The 17,971-nt window shown below is 39.4% G+C and overlaps 1 protein-coding gene across 3 annotated transcripts in view; it reads left to right on the forward strand.

Annotated features, from left to right (window-relative positions):
• The window catches only part of SYNPO2 (synaptopodin 2), a 167,238-nt gene that overhangs the window by 40,362 nt on the left and 108,905 nt on the right, over nt 1-17,971 (forward strand). The window lies entirely within an intron of this gene.

Raw genomic sequence — 17,971 nt, forward strand, 5'->3', positions numbered from 1 at the left:
TACAGCTATAACAGAACTTTGGGAAATGATGGATGTTTATGTCCTATAGACCAATGCAGAGTCTGCAAGGGCTGTTCCTGCGCTTGGCACTTAGCAGTTGTTATTGGCTTTATGTAAGTACCCTATTGGTATAATTTGAATTTTTGGAAACTTTAAGCTGTGCTGTCAATCTTGGGAAAAAGGCATTCTGCTTGTGTATGTTGTACTGGTATTGTATAGAAATTGGTCGGGAGACTGTGTTGATCTAGAAATATTAAACTTCTTCTCCATTTGCACCTTTATAATGTCCATACTAAATATGTACATGGGTTGATGGTGGAAATGAATAAAGTATTCTCTCTCTCTCTCTCTCTCTCTCTTTTTTAAACGCATTTGTGAATACTTCTCGCACTACATCCTGAGAGGAGGAGGGTGTCTGCAGGGTTCTGGAGATCTGAGAGGCCGGGCTGCCTGGCTCCCATGACAGGAGATTTGCTAGGCAACCAGAGCGAGCTTTCAAACCAGCTTAGATATTCCTGACTGGCCCGCTGCCATCCTCTAGGAAGGCAAGTAGGCGCCGTAAATTAGAACTGACCATAATGGCTGACGTGTTACCCTTTAAGAAGTGTTGATATTTTATGGCAAGACGTTTGTTTGTACAGAACTAATCAGTCCATGTAGGGGTTTATTAGCTAATTGGTCAGGATCAAAACTTATAAAAAGCATTTGGAGAACAGTCCCTCTGTGATTACACTGTAGGAAAAAACCCTTATGATGAAGTCAGAAGTGTTGATCTTTGAGAAAGCTTGCCAACCTGCATATAAATTTGTGTGGGAAGAAATACATTTAAAATATGTCCTTCTATAGTAAACTTAAAAAAGCTTCTCCAAGCAAGAAAAAAACAGATGGCATGGGTCTTATTAGGTCATAACTGATACTCTGAGACTTGAAAATCCAGACCAGTTCCAGCAACATTCAAAAATGTTTGCAGTGACATTTCTTTAGAAAGATTAGACATTACTCAGGAAGTGTCGGATCATTACAAAAAGAGGTTTTCAAGAAAACCTCCATTATTTGTTCCTTTATTTTATATATGTCTGGTGAAGGGGATTAGCCCATTTATTAGAGTGAAACAAAATGCTTAAACCTAATTACCCTGGGAAACTGTGAGGCAAAGTTTGACTATGTTGTATTTTTATATTTATATACTTGCATATAGATACATAGCAAGATATAAGGCAACTTCAAAAATAATGAACTGTTTCTTGTTCCTGAACTCAGCCACATTCCACAGCAATGTGCTCTTGTCCTCCACTGTACTTGCCTGATTATAGAACTTACCATGTTGTAATAAACACACCTGTTTAACAGTTTTCCATAGAAGATTGTAAGCTCTGTGAGGGAGGAGCCATGTCTGTTTTATTCATTGTTTCTTTGCCAGAACTTAGGAAAGTTCCTGGTCTGTGGCCATATGGAGAAAAAAGGAGAGGGAAGAAAGAGGAAAGAAAGAAAGAAAGAAAGAAAGAAAGAAAGAAAGAAAGAAAGAAAGAAAGAAAGAAAGAGAAAGAAGAAAGAAAGAAAGAAAGAAAAAGAAGAAAGGGAAAGAAAAGAAAAAAGAAAAAGGAAGGGAGGAAGGAGGGAAGGAAGAAAGGGAGAGAAGCAGGTTTGCATCAGAAACTGGTATCACATACATTTATTTATTTATTTATTTATTTAAGATTTGTTTATTTATTAGAGAGAGAGAGAGCACGCGAGGGGAAGGGGCAGGGCGAGAAGGAGAGAGAGAATCCCAAGCAGATACCCCACTGAGTGCAGAGCCCGACGTGGGACCCCACCTCAGGACCCCAAGATCATAAACCGAGCCAAAATCAAGAGTTGGAATCTCAAACGCCCGAATCACCCAGGCGCTCCGGTTATCACATTTATTATGTATTGTACGGGCACAGTTTGCAGCTTTAAAAAAACTTTGTCTTGGGACTCCTGGGTGGCTTAGTCGGTTAAGCGTCTGCCTTCAGCTCAGGTCATGGTCCGGGGTCCTGGGATTGAGCCCACATCCGGCTCCCTGCTCAGCGGGGAGTCTGCTTCTCCCTCTGCCTGCCCCTCTGCCTGCCACTTCCCCTGCTTGTGCTTTCTTTCTCTCTGACGTAAATAAATAAAATCTTTAAAAACAAACAAAACAAACAGATAAACAAAAACCTTTGTCTTTCCCATTAGAACACAAGTTCCTTGAACTTGTGGTATAGGCCTTTTTCATATTGGTAGCAAAGGGCCTAGGATAGCACCTGTCATCCCTTAAGAACTTAATAAATATTTGTCAAGAAATGAGTGGTTTTATTCAGGTTTATTGCCTTCATTAGATTATGATTACCTCCGAGGATAGAGAAGTATCTGACTTGTAAATTCCTTACCCATGGTGATGACTCAAATGGGTAAATAACTTTAAAAAAAAATTAGTATTTACTGAATTAAATTAAGGGTTAAAATGAGTGCTATCATCTTGTATTAACTAAGATATCAGAATACTATCACATCTTATGCAGATTTTCAAAAGGGTAGATAGAATACTTTATAGGGCCTTCCAGTTTAGAAAAAACATTGCTGTATGCTCAGAATAAACTCGAGAAATTAGAAACTTACAGGTAAGGAGTACTGACCTTCAAAGAGTTTCTTGTCTGCATTCACAGAGCTATAAATGGCAGAGCCGGGATGAGAATATAGGTCTTCTGACTACTAGTTTGAGTCCTTGCCATGATATTAAAATATTTCACAGCTGACATTTCAATTTACGAGCACACTTAATACCCCTATATCCATGGTCATTAGGCTAGTCTTTTAATACTTACTGAACATTCACAAAATGGTAGGCTCCATTGTGAAAAATTGTATACATCCGTCCTGTACTCCCAAGAAGTTTGACTCCCCCTAGGAGGGGGGAAGAAAAAGAAGCAATTCTATATGAAATGACTCCGTACCGTCCACACCACTTCTCTCTGTGATCTAAACTGTGCAGAGATCTAGCTTTGCTGCACAGATCAGAAATAGCCCAGAGTAAGTGCAGCAAATCAGTGGGATCACAGATTCTCCAGAACCAGGTCTACACCCATTCTCTTACTACCCACCTGGATACAGTGAACGTCTTTCCATTCCCGCGGCTCACTGACTCTTTGGTCGGGATCGACAATGCACGCCTGAGGCTTTTATGGAATGCTTAATACAGGGCCGGCCTTACACGTCATTTAAAAAATCAGCAAATATTTGTTTATTTTTTGCGTGAAAACTCCTTACTCTATCAATCACTAGTTTGAATTAATTGAAGTAAAGGGGCTTTTTATTCCCCCTTGAATTAAACACTTCACTGCTCAACATGTCTACAGGTTTGAAAACCACTGTTTCTGTTACCCTTTTTGGAAGGTGATCCAGCACAATGGAGCATAAGTAAGTGTGCCAGGGGCTAGAAATCATTTGATTTTGTGGTTCCCCACAACCTTGTGATCTTTTCCCTCTGCGGGTTATCTTTTTTCCTGACCCAAATGGTTTCCAAGCAGACTTCTAATAATATGCTTCCAACTATTTATAAGGGTTTTCACTTCAAAGATCTCAGGATGTTCAAAAATAGATGAGAGTGTTTTCTTTGACATGTCTGTATTCTGAGACAGAGGCAGCATTGACCCCAGGGGATAAGGTAGCATTTAGAGTGGGATTCAAAGAAGATTCTGGTTTAGATGAAGAAGTGCTCTGAAAAGCTTCTCATCCTTGCTGTCAAAAATATAAAGCCAAGAGTTTTGAGGTTGTAAATATACTTGTTTATATGTGATGGGTTATTGGGTTTTTTTTTAAGATTTTATTTATATGAGAGAGAGAGAGTGGGTGAGAGAGAGAGAACACATGAGTAGGGGGGAGGGGGAGAGGGAGAAGCAGACTCCCTGCTGAGCAAGGAGCCCCATGCTGGACTCAATCCAAGGACCCTGGGACCATGACCTGAACCGAAGGCAGACACTTAACCCACTGAGCCACCCAGGTGCCCCTGTGATGGGTTATTGTTAATCAAATAAAATACTTTCTCCTATGAAAGTGAGCATTTTTCAAGTAATTTATCTCCTGCTAGTTATAACATTTCAATTCCTTTGAATGATTTCTGTGTACTGTAGCCAACAACACCTAGATTTCATGCACTATAAATAATCAATTATTTTATCCTGGTTAAATAAGAAACCTTCATGGGAAGTGGGTACAGAATCTATTTAAGGTCAGGATTTGCCCCCAGATGGTGTTTTCTGTGTGAGCATGAAGTTGAAAGGTAAGAACTTCTTTTCTGCAATTAAAACCAGAAATATTAAATAATCATTGTTAATGAAAGTGATAGATAAGCGCTTGACAGTTCATAGGCATTATCATATCAGAACAAGAACCCATCTTTCTTGAGTGTTTCTTACAAATTTTCCACACACCCTGTTGGGTGGTCTCTGCAACATTTCTCATTCCTCTGTGTCTGGCTGTAGGAGTCTTGTCCATGAACAGCAACAATGTGAAGAAATGTTCTGGAACATGCTCTACCCTGAAAATCCACAATTTTATTTTTAAGCCAGAACTTGCTAAAATCCATTTTTCTAAGAAGAGAACTGAGTAAAAGGACATAAAAATAATTTTTAAGGGAAAGAAACAAGTGAAAATATTTTATCTTGGCACTGAAAAAGAAAATAAGTTTTGAATTTTCTTGAATTCTTTGAATTTAACCGAAAGGAAAGCTTTACTTGCCTTTAGTGATATTCTGGCAAAACTATATTTATCGTAGGTTTCCAGAGCTGGACCCAAGAGGTTCAATAAAAGAAGAACAAGGTAGAACGTTTCAGTAGTGTTACTTAGGGTAGCACATCCTAGAATTTTTGTTGCAATGCTATGCAGAGAAGATGAAAATATTTCTATTGCATTTTGGATAAACAGATAAGCTGCTCCTGGAAGAGTCTATTGATGTGGGGTCTTGGTCTACCTGGAGCCCTACCCAACTCTCCTGAGGACTGAAAAAAAAAATCAATATCTCAACACACTAGTGAGTCACAAGCCAACAGGCAAAACTGATGCTAATATTTTGCTTCAGTGTAAGTCTATGATTTTCACTTTTTATTTTGAAATTTATATATAGGCATAGATAAGTAAAGACTGGTAAAATTTGAACCTAGTTGAGGATAATCAAAAATGATTCTATAGAATCAAAATATGAATTACTGGGAAACAGCATGCAAAATAGTGTATGGTTCTTATAGTTTTAGTATTGAGAAGTTACCAAAACTGAAAGCAAAGTAAGAAATTATTTAAGCATTTAATATAGTCAACTCACAAAGTCGTTAACACTGTAGGATTTATAAATTGATTGCAACTGCTTTTTTTTCATTGGCAGTAGCCCTGCGTGGGGGAAGAAGAATTAAGTTTATGCATGCAAAATGAAAAGCTTTCTATAGAATTGCTTAAATCTGTTTTAAATGCTTAGTAATTTTTTAATTAAATGTTCGTGAACATGTTTTATTCTGAAAGAGATACTAACGGTACTGAGATCCAAATGGAGATTTTTATGATTCTCAGGGATCAGTATTAGAGAAATCTCTTGGTTGCTAAGTGGATCTCTGGATGCAACATGTAGCTGGTTTCCTTTTCACTTTCATTCTGAGAATGGGTTACTTTACATATATTTGGTTAAGAATCAGAGTTAGGAATCTGCTGTTTACATGTGTAGAAAACACACTCAAACTGCTTAAGAGACTTCATTGGTTCATGTAATGGAAAAGGCCATTGGGAGAACTGGCTTTAGGCCTGGCTTGATCTGCTGGCGTCCATGACATGACAGGTCCAGGTCTTTGCTTGGTTTCTTTGTTCACCTCATTCCTGTGTGGTCTTGAGATGTCTACCAGTTATTACAGACTTCCTATCTCTATTCTGTGTGGTGGGAATAAAGCATATCTGTCCCAGCATTCCTAAGAAATCAGTTTGGATTAAATCACACAGTCACCCCTAACCCAATCATTATGGCCAGAGAATTGGAATGCACTAATTACTAGTTGCACTAATGAACTAATCGTCTAGTTTCAAGCCCTTCTCTACAATTTCCAGTGTGGTACCAGTGAACTACACAAATCATCAAATAGAAATTCATGAAATTCAATAGAAGTATCTTTAAGAAGAATGGATGCTAGAGACATTCATTACATGGTGAGTCTTAGAAATGGAAGGAGACTTTAGAATCTTTAGCCAAATGCCTTTCTGATTGATCAAACTTTACAAAACATTAATGTAAAATGGTCCTTTAGTCTCTGTGGGTATCACTTATGACAGCAAGCCACCCTAGCCTGTTTGATTTTTGAACAATTGTATTGGGAAAGGCTTTCTTTACATTGAGCAAAAATTTGCCTCCCCTTGTCCTTCATCCATTGGACCCTGTCTTGCTCTTTGTGGCCGCAAAAAGTAAACTAAATTCTTCTTCCACAATGTAGGCCTTCTAGTATGTATTAAAGATAGTGAACATCCCCGTTCTCTCATCTGTTATTGATGTTGAAAGGTTTAGAATACCCTCACTCTTTTGGCCTCTCTTCTTTGTATGAATTCTGGCTAATTAATTCCAAACTCAGACATATACTTCCATATACTGACATATACTCCCAATGTGGCTGTTGGAAAGTGGTTTATTGCCATACGTGTGAGCAGAAAGATATTGAGGAAAAGGAGGCTAAATCTCTTTAAACAATTTTTTAAAGATTTTATTTATGAGAGAGAAAGCAAGGGGGAGAGAGAGAGAGAGAGAATAAGCAGGGGGAGGGGCAGAGGGGGAAGCCGACTCCCTGCCAAGCAGTCCCAGGACCCTGGGACCACGACCTGAGCTGAAGGCAGATGCTTAACCGACTGAGCCACCCAGGTGCCCCAAGGAGGCTAAATCTCATGGAGAATAACTTGAACAGCAGTCCATGGAAGAAGCCAGCTTCAGAACTAGTTACCTAAAATAAATTATCTGCAGCTAGAATGTGTGCAGAAAATATGTTTTGGGACATGATTTCTCAAATTTCTAACCATTAACATTGGGTTTAATTACTAATTTTTTTTTGTTGGAGACTTGATATTTAATTTGTAAAATATTATGTATTATTAGTATTCTGATAAATGTGTGCCTAATAATATATATAGTATCTACAATATAATATATATATATACACACACACACACCATATTGTTTTAAAAATAATTCTTTTTATTTTGTCTTATAAAAATGAAAGAGAAAGTATTACATCAAGACGCTTGGTCAGATTCCTTTTGCCACGAGAGAACTCTCAGTTCTCTTCTTCATCTACACATTCTCCAGCAGAGTGACAACCTCCCGGGGTCCTCAACTTGAAGCACTTGAGTGTCACGAAAAATTTACGCTGGTAGTAACTCTGAGAAGGACTGGTCCCCATCTGACACAGGAGAAGTGGGAGGAGTTGAGCACTGATTAAGGAAAGCCTCTGATGCGGTGTTGGCATGCCTCCCTCTTCCTCCAGTCGGCCACCAGCTCCTGTAACCTACCGTACAGTACACTGCAGGCACGTTCTCTCTCTTCCAACCTCACTGCCACCACTAGTCCAAACATCGTCCCAGTCATTTGGGATTCCTGCCATGGCCTCCAACCTGGTCTCTTCTCATCCTCCAGTCCATTCTCCAAACAGTAACCAGAGAAATTTAAAATGCCAATAGGATCATGCCTCTCTTCACTCATAGAAAGGTCTTCAATTGCTTTTCATTATACTTAGGAGGATAGAAAATCCTTCACAGGTCTGAGAGGCTCTGCTTACTCGTCTAAGCCCATTTCTCTCCATTCTTTCGGTTGTTCAATACATTCCAGGCATACTTAGCTTCTTTTGGTTCCATAACTGAAATAAACTCTTTTCTCTCGGGGCCTTTGCATATTCCTTCTTTGCTGCTTGGAACACTCCCCATTTCTTTGCCTCTGTACATTCTACTAATCATTAGCTCTCAACCTGAGGGTCCTTAACTCTCCATTCTTCCTAACAGCCCAAAATCAGACCTTATCTTTTATTCTCTGACAGTAACCTCTATCTTTCTTTCAGAGCACCTATGTGTGTACTGGTTGAATGTTTGAAACCTGACTCAGTTGGTAGATCACAAATTGCCGGAGGAGTGGGTTGGCTCACCACTGGATCCCCAAGATGCGGTCGAACTACCTGGGTTTGAATTCTTGTGCTGTCACTTGACAGCTATACCTTGAATACTCAGCCTCAGTTTCTTCACCTGCATGATAGAGAATATAATATTATTTTTTACAAGACTATTGCAAGGATCAAAATACAAATTCCATGTAAAGTGCCTGGCACATAATAGGTGTTCAATCTATATTGATTATTAGTATATTATTGCTTTTAGGATATATTGTTGTCGGCAAGAGCCACTAGAAAATTGTTTCAGTTCCTTGAATAATTCTAAAAAGTCTCTAGAAAAGCTATTGTTATACAAGTATAAAATAACACTAAAAAACGTGTTTTTAACTCATAGCTTCACTGTTCTGTTTTTTTATAATTGTCAAATATTTCAATGTAGCAATGCTAATATATAATTTAACCTGTTTCAGAGGTTGTCTTCAAATATGTTGAGTTTTTTTAATGGGCAGATTATATAAAACTTATTTTCAGATGCTTTGAAAAATAATCCACTGCTACTTTTTATTCTTCCATTGAGATTTCTTAGTTTAGCAGATTTTTTTTAAAGAATTTATTTGTTTATTTATTTATTTATTTAGGGTGTGAGTAGGGGGGAGGTGAAGGACAGAGGGAGAGAGAGAATGTCAAGTGGACTCTGGATTGAGCACAGAGCCCAACATGGGGCTTGATCTCACGAGCCTGAGATCATGACCTGAGATCATGACCTGAGCTGAAATCTAGAGTTAGACACTTAACCCACTGAGCCACCCAGGCGCCCCAGTTTAGCAGGTTTCAAATGGAGGGCAAACTGCTTGGGCCTCTTGACAAAGAAATATTTTGTTTTTATAAACTTCAACTTTTGGAGAATAATGGTATTTTTTCCTGTTCTTTTCTTCTTTTCGTTATGGGGTTTTCATGGGGGAGCTTTTTATAAGTAAGATCTATAGAGTAAAAATTCTGCTTTGTGTAAAAGGATTATGACAGTGTATAGATTTTCACTGTCAGACACCTTCCTTTGGGTAAATATTTATATGAAATGAGGCACAGAATTTAAAATAGCCCTAAAGAAGCTGCATACTCTCCTTGACAACAACAACAACAAAAAAGTTTGTGTATTAACAGTTGGTTTAACAGTGTCTGGCATAGAGAAATAAAGACAAAAATATACTTTGGTCCCATAATATTTATAGCATTGCCAGTTTAACCACGGTGCCCTATTTAGGAATATTTTTTGAGTGAGCTTTATTTTCATGTCCAAGAACACAGTCATAAGTTGGTGGCAGGGAAGCTCAGTCTCTGCAAAAAGAATACACTTCTGTGGTCTTCCGCGAAGGTCAGGGAGGGAGCTCACATTGTAGAAACCCTACATTCTTGTACATCCTGACCTGGAAGACGTCGGTAACAATGGGACAGCCACTTGGAAATGCTGGGTTATGCTTGATATGCTTCTGTAATAAACACTGTCTTCATGAGTCTATACACAAGAAAGGCAAGAGATTCCATTCGGTAATTGTGAGCGATGCACGGCCACATATGGCCGCAGCTCGGCCGCGCGGCGCCCCCATTGTTAGAGAGCGAGCTGCTCCGCGTGACGCCCATATTCCAGATGGCTGGAAGCTCAGCTAACATGAGTAACCACTTCACGTTTTGAATCTTTCTAACATTTATATAACCTCTGCTTTAAAAGCTAAAATCTAAAAATAATTTCCATCGTACTATAAATCTATCCAAACTGTACACATGTTCCCCTGGCTTACTCAGAGCTCTACCTGTCATAACTCAGCCTCCTTGGAGACTCGATGTTCTCATGCGAACACCACTTTCTGATCTGTATTGTGTTAACGTTTGTGAGCGTGTCGGTCGGCACGTACACCGAAGGACACGACGCTGCCACATATAAAGCTTTTTAGCTTCTTCTCTTTCACTTGTAAGCTGTCACTTTTAAGTGCTCTGTCAGTGAGTGTGAGTATGTGTGCCCCCGGTTCCATCTCCCCTCTGTTTTTAATCACCTGTGGGGTAGACAGTGTATTAGATGATTTCTAAAATAAGAGTAAATTGGCTTCAAGTGATTACATAAGGACCACCCTATACGTCAAGCATGAGAACTTACTTTTCTTCTTTGATTCAACAAAGACAAATTGAACACCTACTATGTGCTCATTATTGGATTGGGGACATGGTGGTGAGAATGGTCTCTGCCATCAGGGGGGACGTGCGTCTGCCGAGACCCATACTGTAACTGAGGAGGGACCCTTATTCCTACCTGGGGGTCGTCAGAGAAAGCACCACAAAAGAGGCAGTGCTTGAAGGTGAGTTTTCAACAAAGAATCCTGACAGAATAGTTTTTCAGATGAATAAGGTAGTGATGATGGGCTGAAGCTGGAAGGAGACCGAGGAGTGAGAATTCCAGGCAAAAGTTGGCCGTCCTGCCCGCCTGTCTCTCCATCTCAGTCTCCCCTGATGGCTCCTCTTCTTCCCGCTGATTAACGTGGACATTTTTCTGGCTTCCGACTGAACTCTTCTCCTGTCATTCAGCTCACTCTTCCAGCGTCATTCACAGCGGCCATTTCTATTTCTTGGAGATGACTTTTCGATCGTTTAGACGTGATTTTTAAATGTTCTGTCTAGAGTGTCATCTCTCTTCTCGTTCCAGACCATCATATCCAAATGGATGCAGACGTCTATTTTTATGTCTGACAGACACCTCAAGTTCAGCCTCCCCCCAGATCTGATTCTCCCCTGGGTCATTTATCTCAATGAAAAGAACTACTAGACCCATCTAACCAGTTCTTTAAGCCAGAAATCGGCTTCTTCCTTGCTCCTTTCTTTCAATTCAGCAACACTGTTTGGTTCTTCATCTTGAACGTCCTTTTAATTTATCAATTTCTGTTCATTCCTGGTCACCAATTTCATTCAGGACACTATCAGTCTTTTCCTACATTGCTTTAAAAATGCACTAATTGGGGGTCCCCTGGGTAGCTCAGTCAGTTAAGCATCTCCCTTCAGCTCAGGTCTTAATCCTGGGGTCCTGGGATTCAGCCCCATGTCGGGCTTTCTGCCCAGTGGGGAGTCTGCTTCTCCCTCTGTCTGCCACTCCCCCTTCTTGTGCTCTCTTTCTCTCTCTGTCAAATAAGTAAATAAAACCTTTTTTTTTTATAAAAAATGTATGATTTTAAGTTAACATACATGATGTGGGGGAAGGGAACAATCATTCATATAGAGCTTATAACTCCACAATTGCTCTCTTTACACTGGAGTTGTCTTCTCAAGACAACATGCTGCCCTTGATCAAAGCAGTGCTGTCACACCTTTTTGGAACCGTCTTCAGAGCTCATGTCCTGTTCTTTTGAATAACATCAGGAGTTACAAACATTGCCCTGTAGGGCAGGAGTTTGGTTTTTGGGGAAAAAATCAAGTTATTCGAAACTGCATATGGCAAATAAGAAAAATAATCCATGTTCCTAATGCCATATTCATAAAAATTGAGGATGGGCTGTAAATTAAATAAATCTGGCTCTAAAGGTAATTCCAAAAGGAGTTTAGAAATGTCTTGAACTAAGTCCACATCACTGGAGTAGGTCTGCAGGAGAAATCCTTACATTGAGATGTGAGTGTTCCAGAGTATTACTTGAAGGTCATGTTCTTTTCAGTACCACAGACGTGTGGAAGTACTACCAAGTTTGTGTACAACCAAATTTCTGATAGGGTAAGAATGTTTAAGACAGGTCTTATTACACTTTTTATATGTGAAAGTTGAATTTTTAAGCTACGACCCCACATTTCAAAATTGGAATTTCTACTGTAGTAAAGGAGGTGTTTATATTTAAGATTTTTCCTCGGATGTTAGCTTTACTTTGCCATCTAGGCCTGATCTAGAACAGGTTTTTCATGTCAAATCAAGAGCATGTTTAGGGTACTGGAGGATAGATTGGTGTTGTAATGGAAGAATTAATGAATTACAAGTCCACTCCGAGTACCAATGCATCGCAGTTTGCCCAAGACTGTCCCGATTTTAAACCCGAAAGTCCTGCTTCCTGGGAAACACGTCAGTCCTGGGAAAATCAAGACAGTTACCCACTCCAGCTTCTTAGCTAACTCCTCCATTCTTTTTGGACTATTTGCAGTGAAAATGAAACAATGCCTCTTCTTTGTAAACAAAGGACAGGACACAGGACACATATCTTGGGAGTTGCGTAGCAACTCAACTCAAACAGCAACATAACTTAGCTGAAAGTAGATTGGGCTAATCACTAACTTCGATGCTGATTCAAACTGAAGTCAAGTTCTACTTTATGGTGATGGCTAAGGCCATGTTTTACCAACCAATAACAGCAACATTTACAAGGATAGTAATACAGTTGTATAACTTTTCCCCATCGTGCTTACCATATTTGTTGTGGTATTTTAGTAGAGATATTTTGACAACTTATGTCCGTGGGCAAGGAAATAATTGGCTTATTTAGTTTTTCAAAGGCTTTTTAAGTAGATCTAACAATTATCCATGATGCCTGAAAAGTAACTTATGGTGGAGTTTGGGTTAACACTAAAGATATGCATCATTGAGGGGGAATTTAGGGCTCTATGGATAGGAGAGAGAGCACTGAAATCCGGAGGAGCTGTGTTTGTATCCTGCCTTGCCATTTACCGTTGTATAACTTTGAATTAGTTGCTCTAAACCTCAGCTTCTTCATGAAACAAACGATAGGGACAATTATGGTACCGGTCTCCTGGAAATGCTGTTTATTAAATGATAATGAATGTATAATACTTAATGCTGTGCCCAGCACATAGGAAGGATTCAAGAAATGTGAGCCATTATTATTTGCACCTATCAGAAGTTTCGATAGTAGTGTATTCTGACTATATTTTAGAGTCGTGTTGTCTCTTTAATTTCTCATTTCCTATCCATTACTCTGAGAAGGATCATGTTTTTAAAATATACAAAGAGCACAGAGAATTCTGATAAAAGATGTTTTGCTATATATCAGTGTATGTTCCAAAATCAGGGTAGTGTTACTATAGGAGAATATTGATAGAAATAAATCACCCATGACATAAGACTCTTTGTAATTTTCTCCAAAACAAGATGAATTAAAGAAAAAAAGAAATTCTAAAAACTAAAACTGCACAATTAAAAAAACAAGACTTGAATTTAATAACACTGGAATCAAATTTGAACTACTCTCAACTATACCTTACGATGACTTTGTGAATATCTTTAGTTTATCTTTCAAGGCAGGATACATCAAAACATATGTTACTTGGGACAAGAAAGTAAGATCTGTTTTTCATATTTATTAAGCTAAAGATGTTAGAAACCAAGACATGGCATTCCAAGGTAGTTGCTATACAGATTTATTTTATTTTATTTTATTTTATTTTATTTTATTTTATTTTAGAGAGCATGCATGCAGGGGAGGGGCAGAGGGAGAAGGAGAATCAGGCTCCCCACTGAGCAGGGAGCCCAATGTGGGGCTTGATGTGGGGCTTGATCCCAGGACCCTGGGACTGTAACCTGAGCCAAAGGTAGATGCTTAACCAACTGAGCCACCCACGCACCCTAGTATGCAGGTTTTAAAAAGTAAGATGATATGCCCCAAATTCTCCTATTTATCTATATTCCAAAGTTCCTTGATATATTGAGTTCAAAATTAGAGTGTTACATATATGGAATCAAAATAATCAACAATTTCTCTCTCCCAAGTTTCTCTTATAGCTGGTTAGAAAGCAGCTATTTGACTGAATAGTTAACACTTTCTTGAAAAACAGTAATTGGAAAATACCTGGAGAAAGCAAGATGTGTCCATTGTAGGGTATTGTAGATAAAGGTAGGTTGAGATCACATGGTCATCTACCAAGATAATCAGAGGCAGACTGAAAGGAAAGGAAAGGGAAGGGTAGGCACACAAAGCAACTTCCATCCAGAAAGTTCCGTACATAAAATACTGACTGTAGGTCCAGATGCCATGAACTTAAAAATATGTGTTCTGCTGTGGTGTATATGGGTTTTATTTTCGAGTGAGACCTGACATTAGAAAGAAAGGTAAGGGGCGCCTGGGTGGCACAGCGGTTAAGCGTCTGCCTTCGGCTCAGGGCGTGATCCCGGCGTTCTGGGATCGAGCCCCACATCAGGCTCCTCCACTATGAGCCTGCTTCTTCCTCTCCCACTCCCCCTGCTTGTGTTCCCTCTGTTGCTGGCTGTCTCTATCTCTGTTGAATAAATAAATAAAATCTTTAAAAAAAAAATAGAAAGGTAAAACATCAAGCAGAAACAACAGTTTCCTGCCAAATGAGGGCTCAAGCTGTGCTGTTTGGTAAATTCCAGCGCTATTTTGAAAACAGTTGACAGATGATTAGGAGAGGTCACTGACTTTCTTGTTCTTTTCGTGACCCAGTTTTAGATAACTGCCACCCAAAAGGAAGAGAACAGCCACCAAAGGATGATACAGTCTGGCAGTCAGGTCCTGGCTTAGGCTCCGCCTTCCTCTACGAGCCCTGTATATCATTGCTCACTCTCCACTGCATTCGAACTACAAAACTAAAATAGTAATGTGTTATTCCTTTTATGTTCTTTAAACTTTATTTGAATTGCTACAATACATTTTATGTCTTCATTAATGTTGTTGTAGATGGTAAAATCCTAGAAAGTTACACCGAAGTATGTTAGTCTCCTTCTAAATTCACTCTAACGTTGCAAATCCATTATGAAAAATTTAGCGTGTTCTCTCTTCTAAATCATTTATATAAAGTGTAGAGAGAATTCTATGAGTATTTCAAGAATGAAATCAATGAAAGGCTTTTATGTTTCTGTAAAAATCGGTATGATTAAAGGAAATGCGTTTAGGCTAGGACTTTTGGGTCAAGTACTTTGAGTTGACCAGTTTTTTTACTGAATTGATTCTTTGCTCTTGTGTAGCTAAGAGTTTTGAACAAATACCCTTCTACCCTCTCTTCTATCAAGACGATTTTTTTTTTTTTTTTTTTTTTTTTGCTGTTTAAAACCTGTTGTTTCAGGTTTTAAAAAAATGCCTAGGTACTAGGCTTCCAGTCAGTTTAATTCATCTTTAAGCAGATTGACTTAATTCTACGAACTTCAGAGTCTCTGGTGATAAACTTTTCCATCATCTCTGTATTATCTCTTCTACAGCCAGATGGGGAAAATGGTTTACATCAGGCACAATGTATATTTGAGCAATAAGGTCACAAGGAGAGTTATATTACCTTTTATGGGCAGTGAGACATGTAATGTGTTGCAGCCTTCTCTTTTAAGCTACATAGCACATCTGACACAGCACTTTGTTTTCATGCCTGGATTCCCACACAATCTTAGTTTCTAAGCTCATTCACGTCAACAACCTGAGCCTTATTTAAAGCAGCATTTCCTCTTGAAGTATAGAGCGGGAGGAGGGCCTTCAGTTCCAGCCCTCCGAAGTTTGATAAAAGCCACCTGAAATAAGTTTATTGTCTCACGTTCTGCTTTTTATCCTCTGTGGTCTTCAGCACTCTCTGCCCTGTAAGGACAGAATCAGTATTATATTAATAAGTCCCAGCCCTAAAGAGGTAATCATCACACTTCTGCTTTAGGATCTATTCCTGTGTTAAAGGGCAGTTTTGAACTATATGTAAAATTAAAACAATAATGAAAACAAGTTAAGGGGATGGAAGAGTTCGGTTGTAGCACGTGGGATACATTTTAAGTTCCAGTAGGAAGTGCTACCACAGCCTTGTGTATATATATAATTTTAGGAAGACAGTGTAGGTCAGGAATTGGCACAATTTAAATAATACCAAGAGACAGGATACCATTATTACCATAGTCTAAATTGCTTTCTGTTTAATGGCACCCTACCTTTGGGGATCTGATTAATGTTTGGTATTTCCAGCAAAATATAAAGAATTTTTCATGTCTATAATGGTCCAAAAGGAAACTTCTTTGGCTAGTTAACCCTATAAGCAAAAGAAAAAAACCCCCTTATTTCTCCCCTCCCTCTCTGCAGAATTTGTTTAAAGAGAGGTTCAAAGTGGTTGGTTTAGAGCTCTGTTTGGTTTAATATAACCAACTATAGTTTACGAAAGATGGAACTTTTAAACTGAGTGCACTAATATGATCCAGGTTGTTAAGATCCTCGTTCATAAGAATTAAGAACAAAATAATCAAGTACAGGAGCAAAATTAGCAATAGGAATGAAAGGTCAGTTTTCTTGAGAAGAAAAGAAGTGGTTGGGGGCACCTGGGTGCCACAGTTGGTTAAGCGTTGAACTCTTGATTTCAGCTCAGGTCATGATCTCAGGGTCCTGGGGTGGAGCCCCAAGTCTGGCTCTGCACTCATCAGGGAGTGTTGTATCTCTTCTTGTATCTCTCCCTCTGCTCCTTCCCCCAACCCCACTCTCTTTCTCTCTCTCAAATAAATAAATAAATAAATCTTAAAAAAAAAAAGTGGTTGGGACATGGAGTGCTCAAGAGCCAGGTGTCACCATAGTGATTCTCAAACTCCAGAGTGGGTTGCAATGACCTAGTAGGCTTGTTAAACCACAGATCACACTGTCCCCCCAAATTGCTGATTCAGTAGGTCGGGGGTAAGGTCTGATAATTGGCATTTCTAGCAAGTTCTAAGGTCTACGCTTTGAAAACTACTGTTCTACCCAAACAGGCCCTCCTGGGGTCAGAGGGCAAACAGTGTTCTCCTGCCAGTACTCTTCGGCCCAGGTAACATCCCTGTGCTGACCCCAAAATGAAAAGGGGGGATTTTCTCCCTCAAATGCCATGTTCTTGGAATTGTGATCATGGCTCACTTCCTCTTTTTATTCCAGAAGTATTTTCTCTGCAACATCCGTCTCCTGACTGTACATGGGGAATCCATACAAATATGCAAGTTTTTTATTACAATGTGAAAGAATTGATGTATGTACATTTATAATCCAGGTAAATTGTAAACACATCATGTCCTGTTACTCGGTTAGCTTGTCACAGCTTAACCCATGGAGTAAGTGCTTAGACTTGTCCTCTCTGGTTAGCAGTAGGATGATCTTTTTTTATCCACCCCCTGGAAAGTTTTAAAATAACAAAGCCTGGGTCCCATCTCAGACATATGACATAAAAATCCCTGAGTGGGGGCTTGGCAGTTAAAAGCCTTCAGGATAGTTTTATTGTGCAGTCAGGGTTCAGACCAGTGGTAATCCTGACCATGTCTTCTCACTGGTTACCGGTGGGGTGTTATCACCCTCATAGGGGTGACAATTAGCTCTTGGTGGGGGGAAACATATCTTAGGTATTATAATGGTTTGTGGACCCCCAAAGGGCCAGAGTATATCACAGGCGTATATTATATCTGTAGTATTTTTTTTTTAAAGATTTTATTTATTTATGTGACAGAGAGACAGCCAGTGAGAGAGGGAACACAGCAGGGGAGTGAGAGAGGAAGAAGCAGGCTCCCAGCGGAGGAGCCCTATGTGGGACTCGATCCTGGAACGCCGGGATCACGCCCTGAGCCGAAGGCAGACGCCTCAACGACTGCGCTACCCAGGCGCCCCTATATCTGTAGTATTAGCATTTCATGGGGATGGGGGCAAAGTAGGAAAAAAAAGATTCTTTAGGAAGTGATCATGAAAAAAGGTTGAGAAATACTGCCCTAACCCTGAAACGCTGCTGTGAGCTTTTGGTAATGTGTCTTCCTTCTAAAACGCAACACGAATCTGGTTGAGTGCTCTTGCAGACACGTTGGTAGGGAAAAATTTTTTTTAAAACTCTATCACATGTTGATCATCGAGCAAGGGTACTTTTACATGTATTATTGAGTTAATCCTCATTGCCTTGTGTTT

The sequence above is a fragment of the Ursus arctos genome, unplaced genomic scaffold, assembly GCF_023065955.2.
Source record: "Ursus arctos isolate Adak ecotype North America unplaced genomic scaffold, UrsArc2.0 scaffold_11, whole genome shotgun sequence".
Classification (NCBI taxonomy): Eukaryota; Metazoa; Chordata; class Mammalia; order Carnivora; family Ursidae; genus Ursus; species Ursus arctos.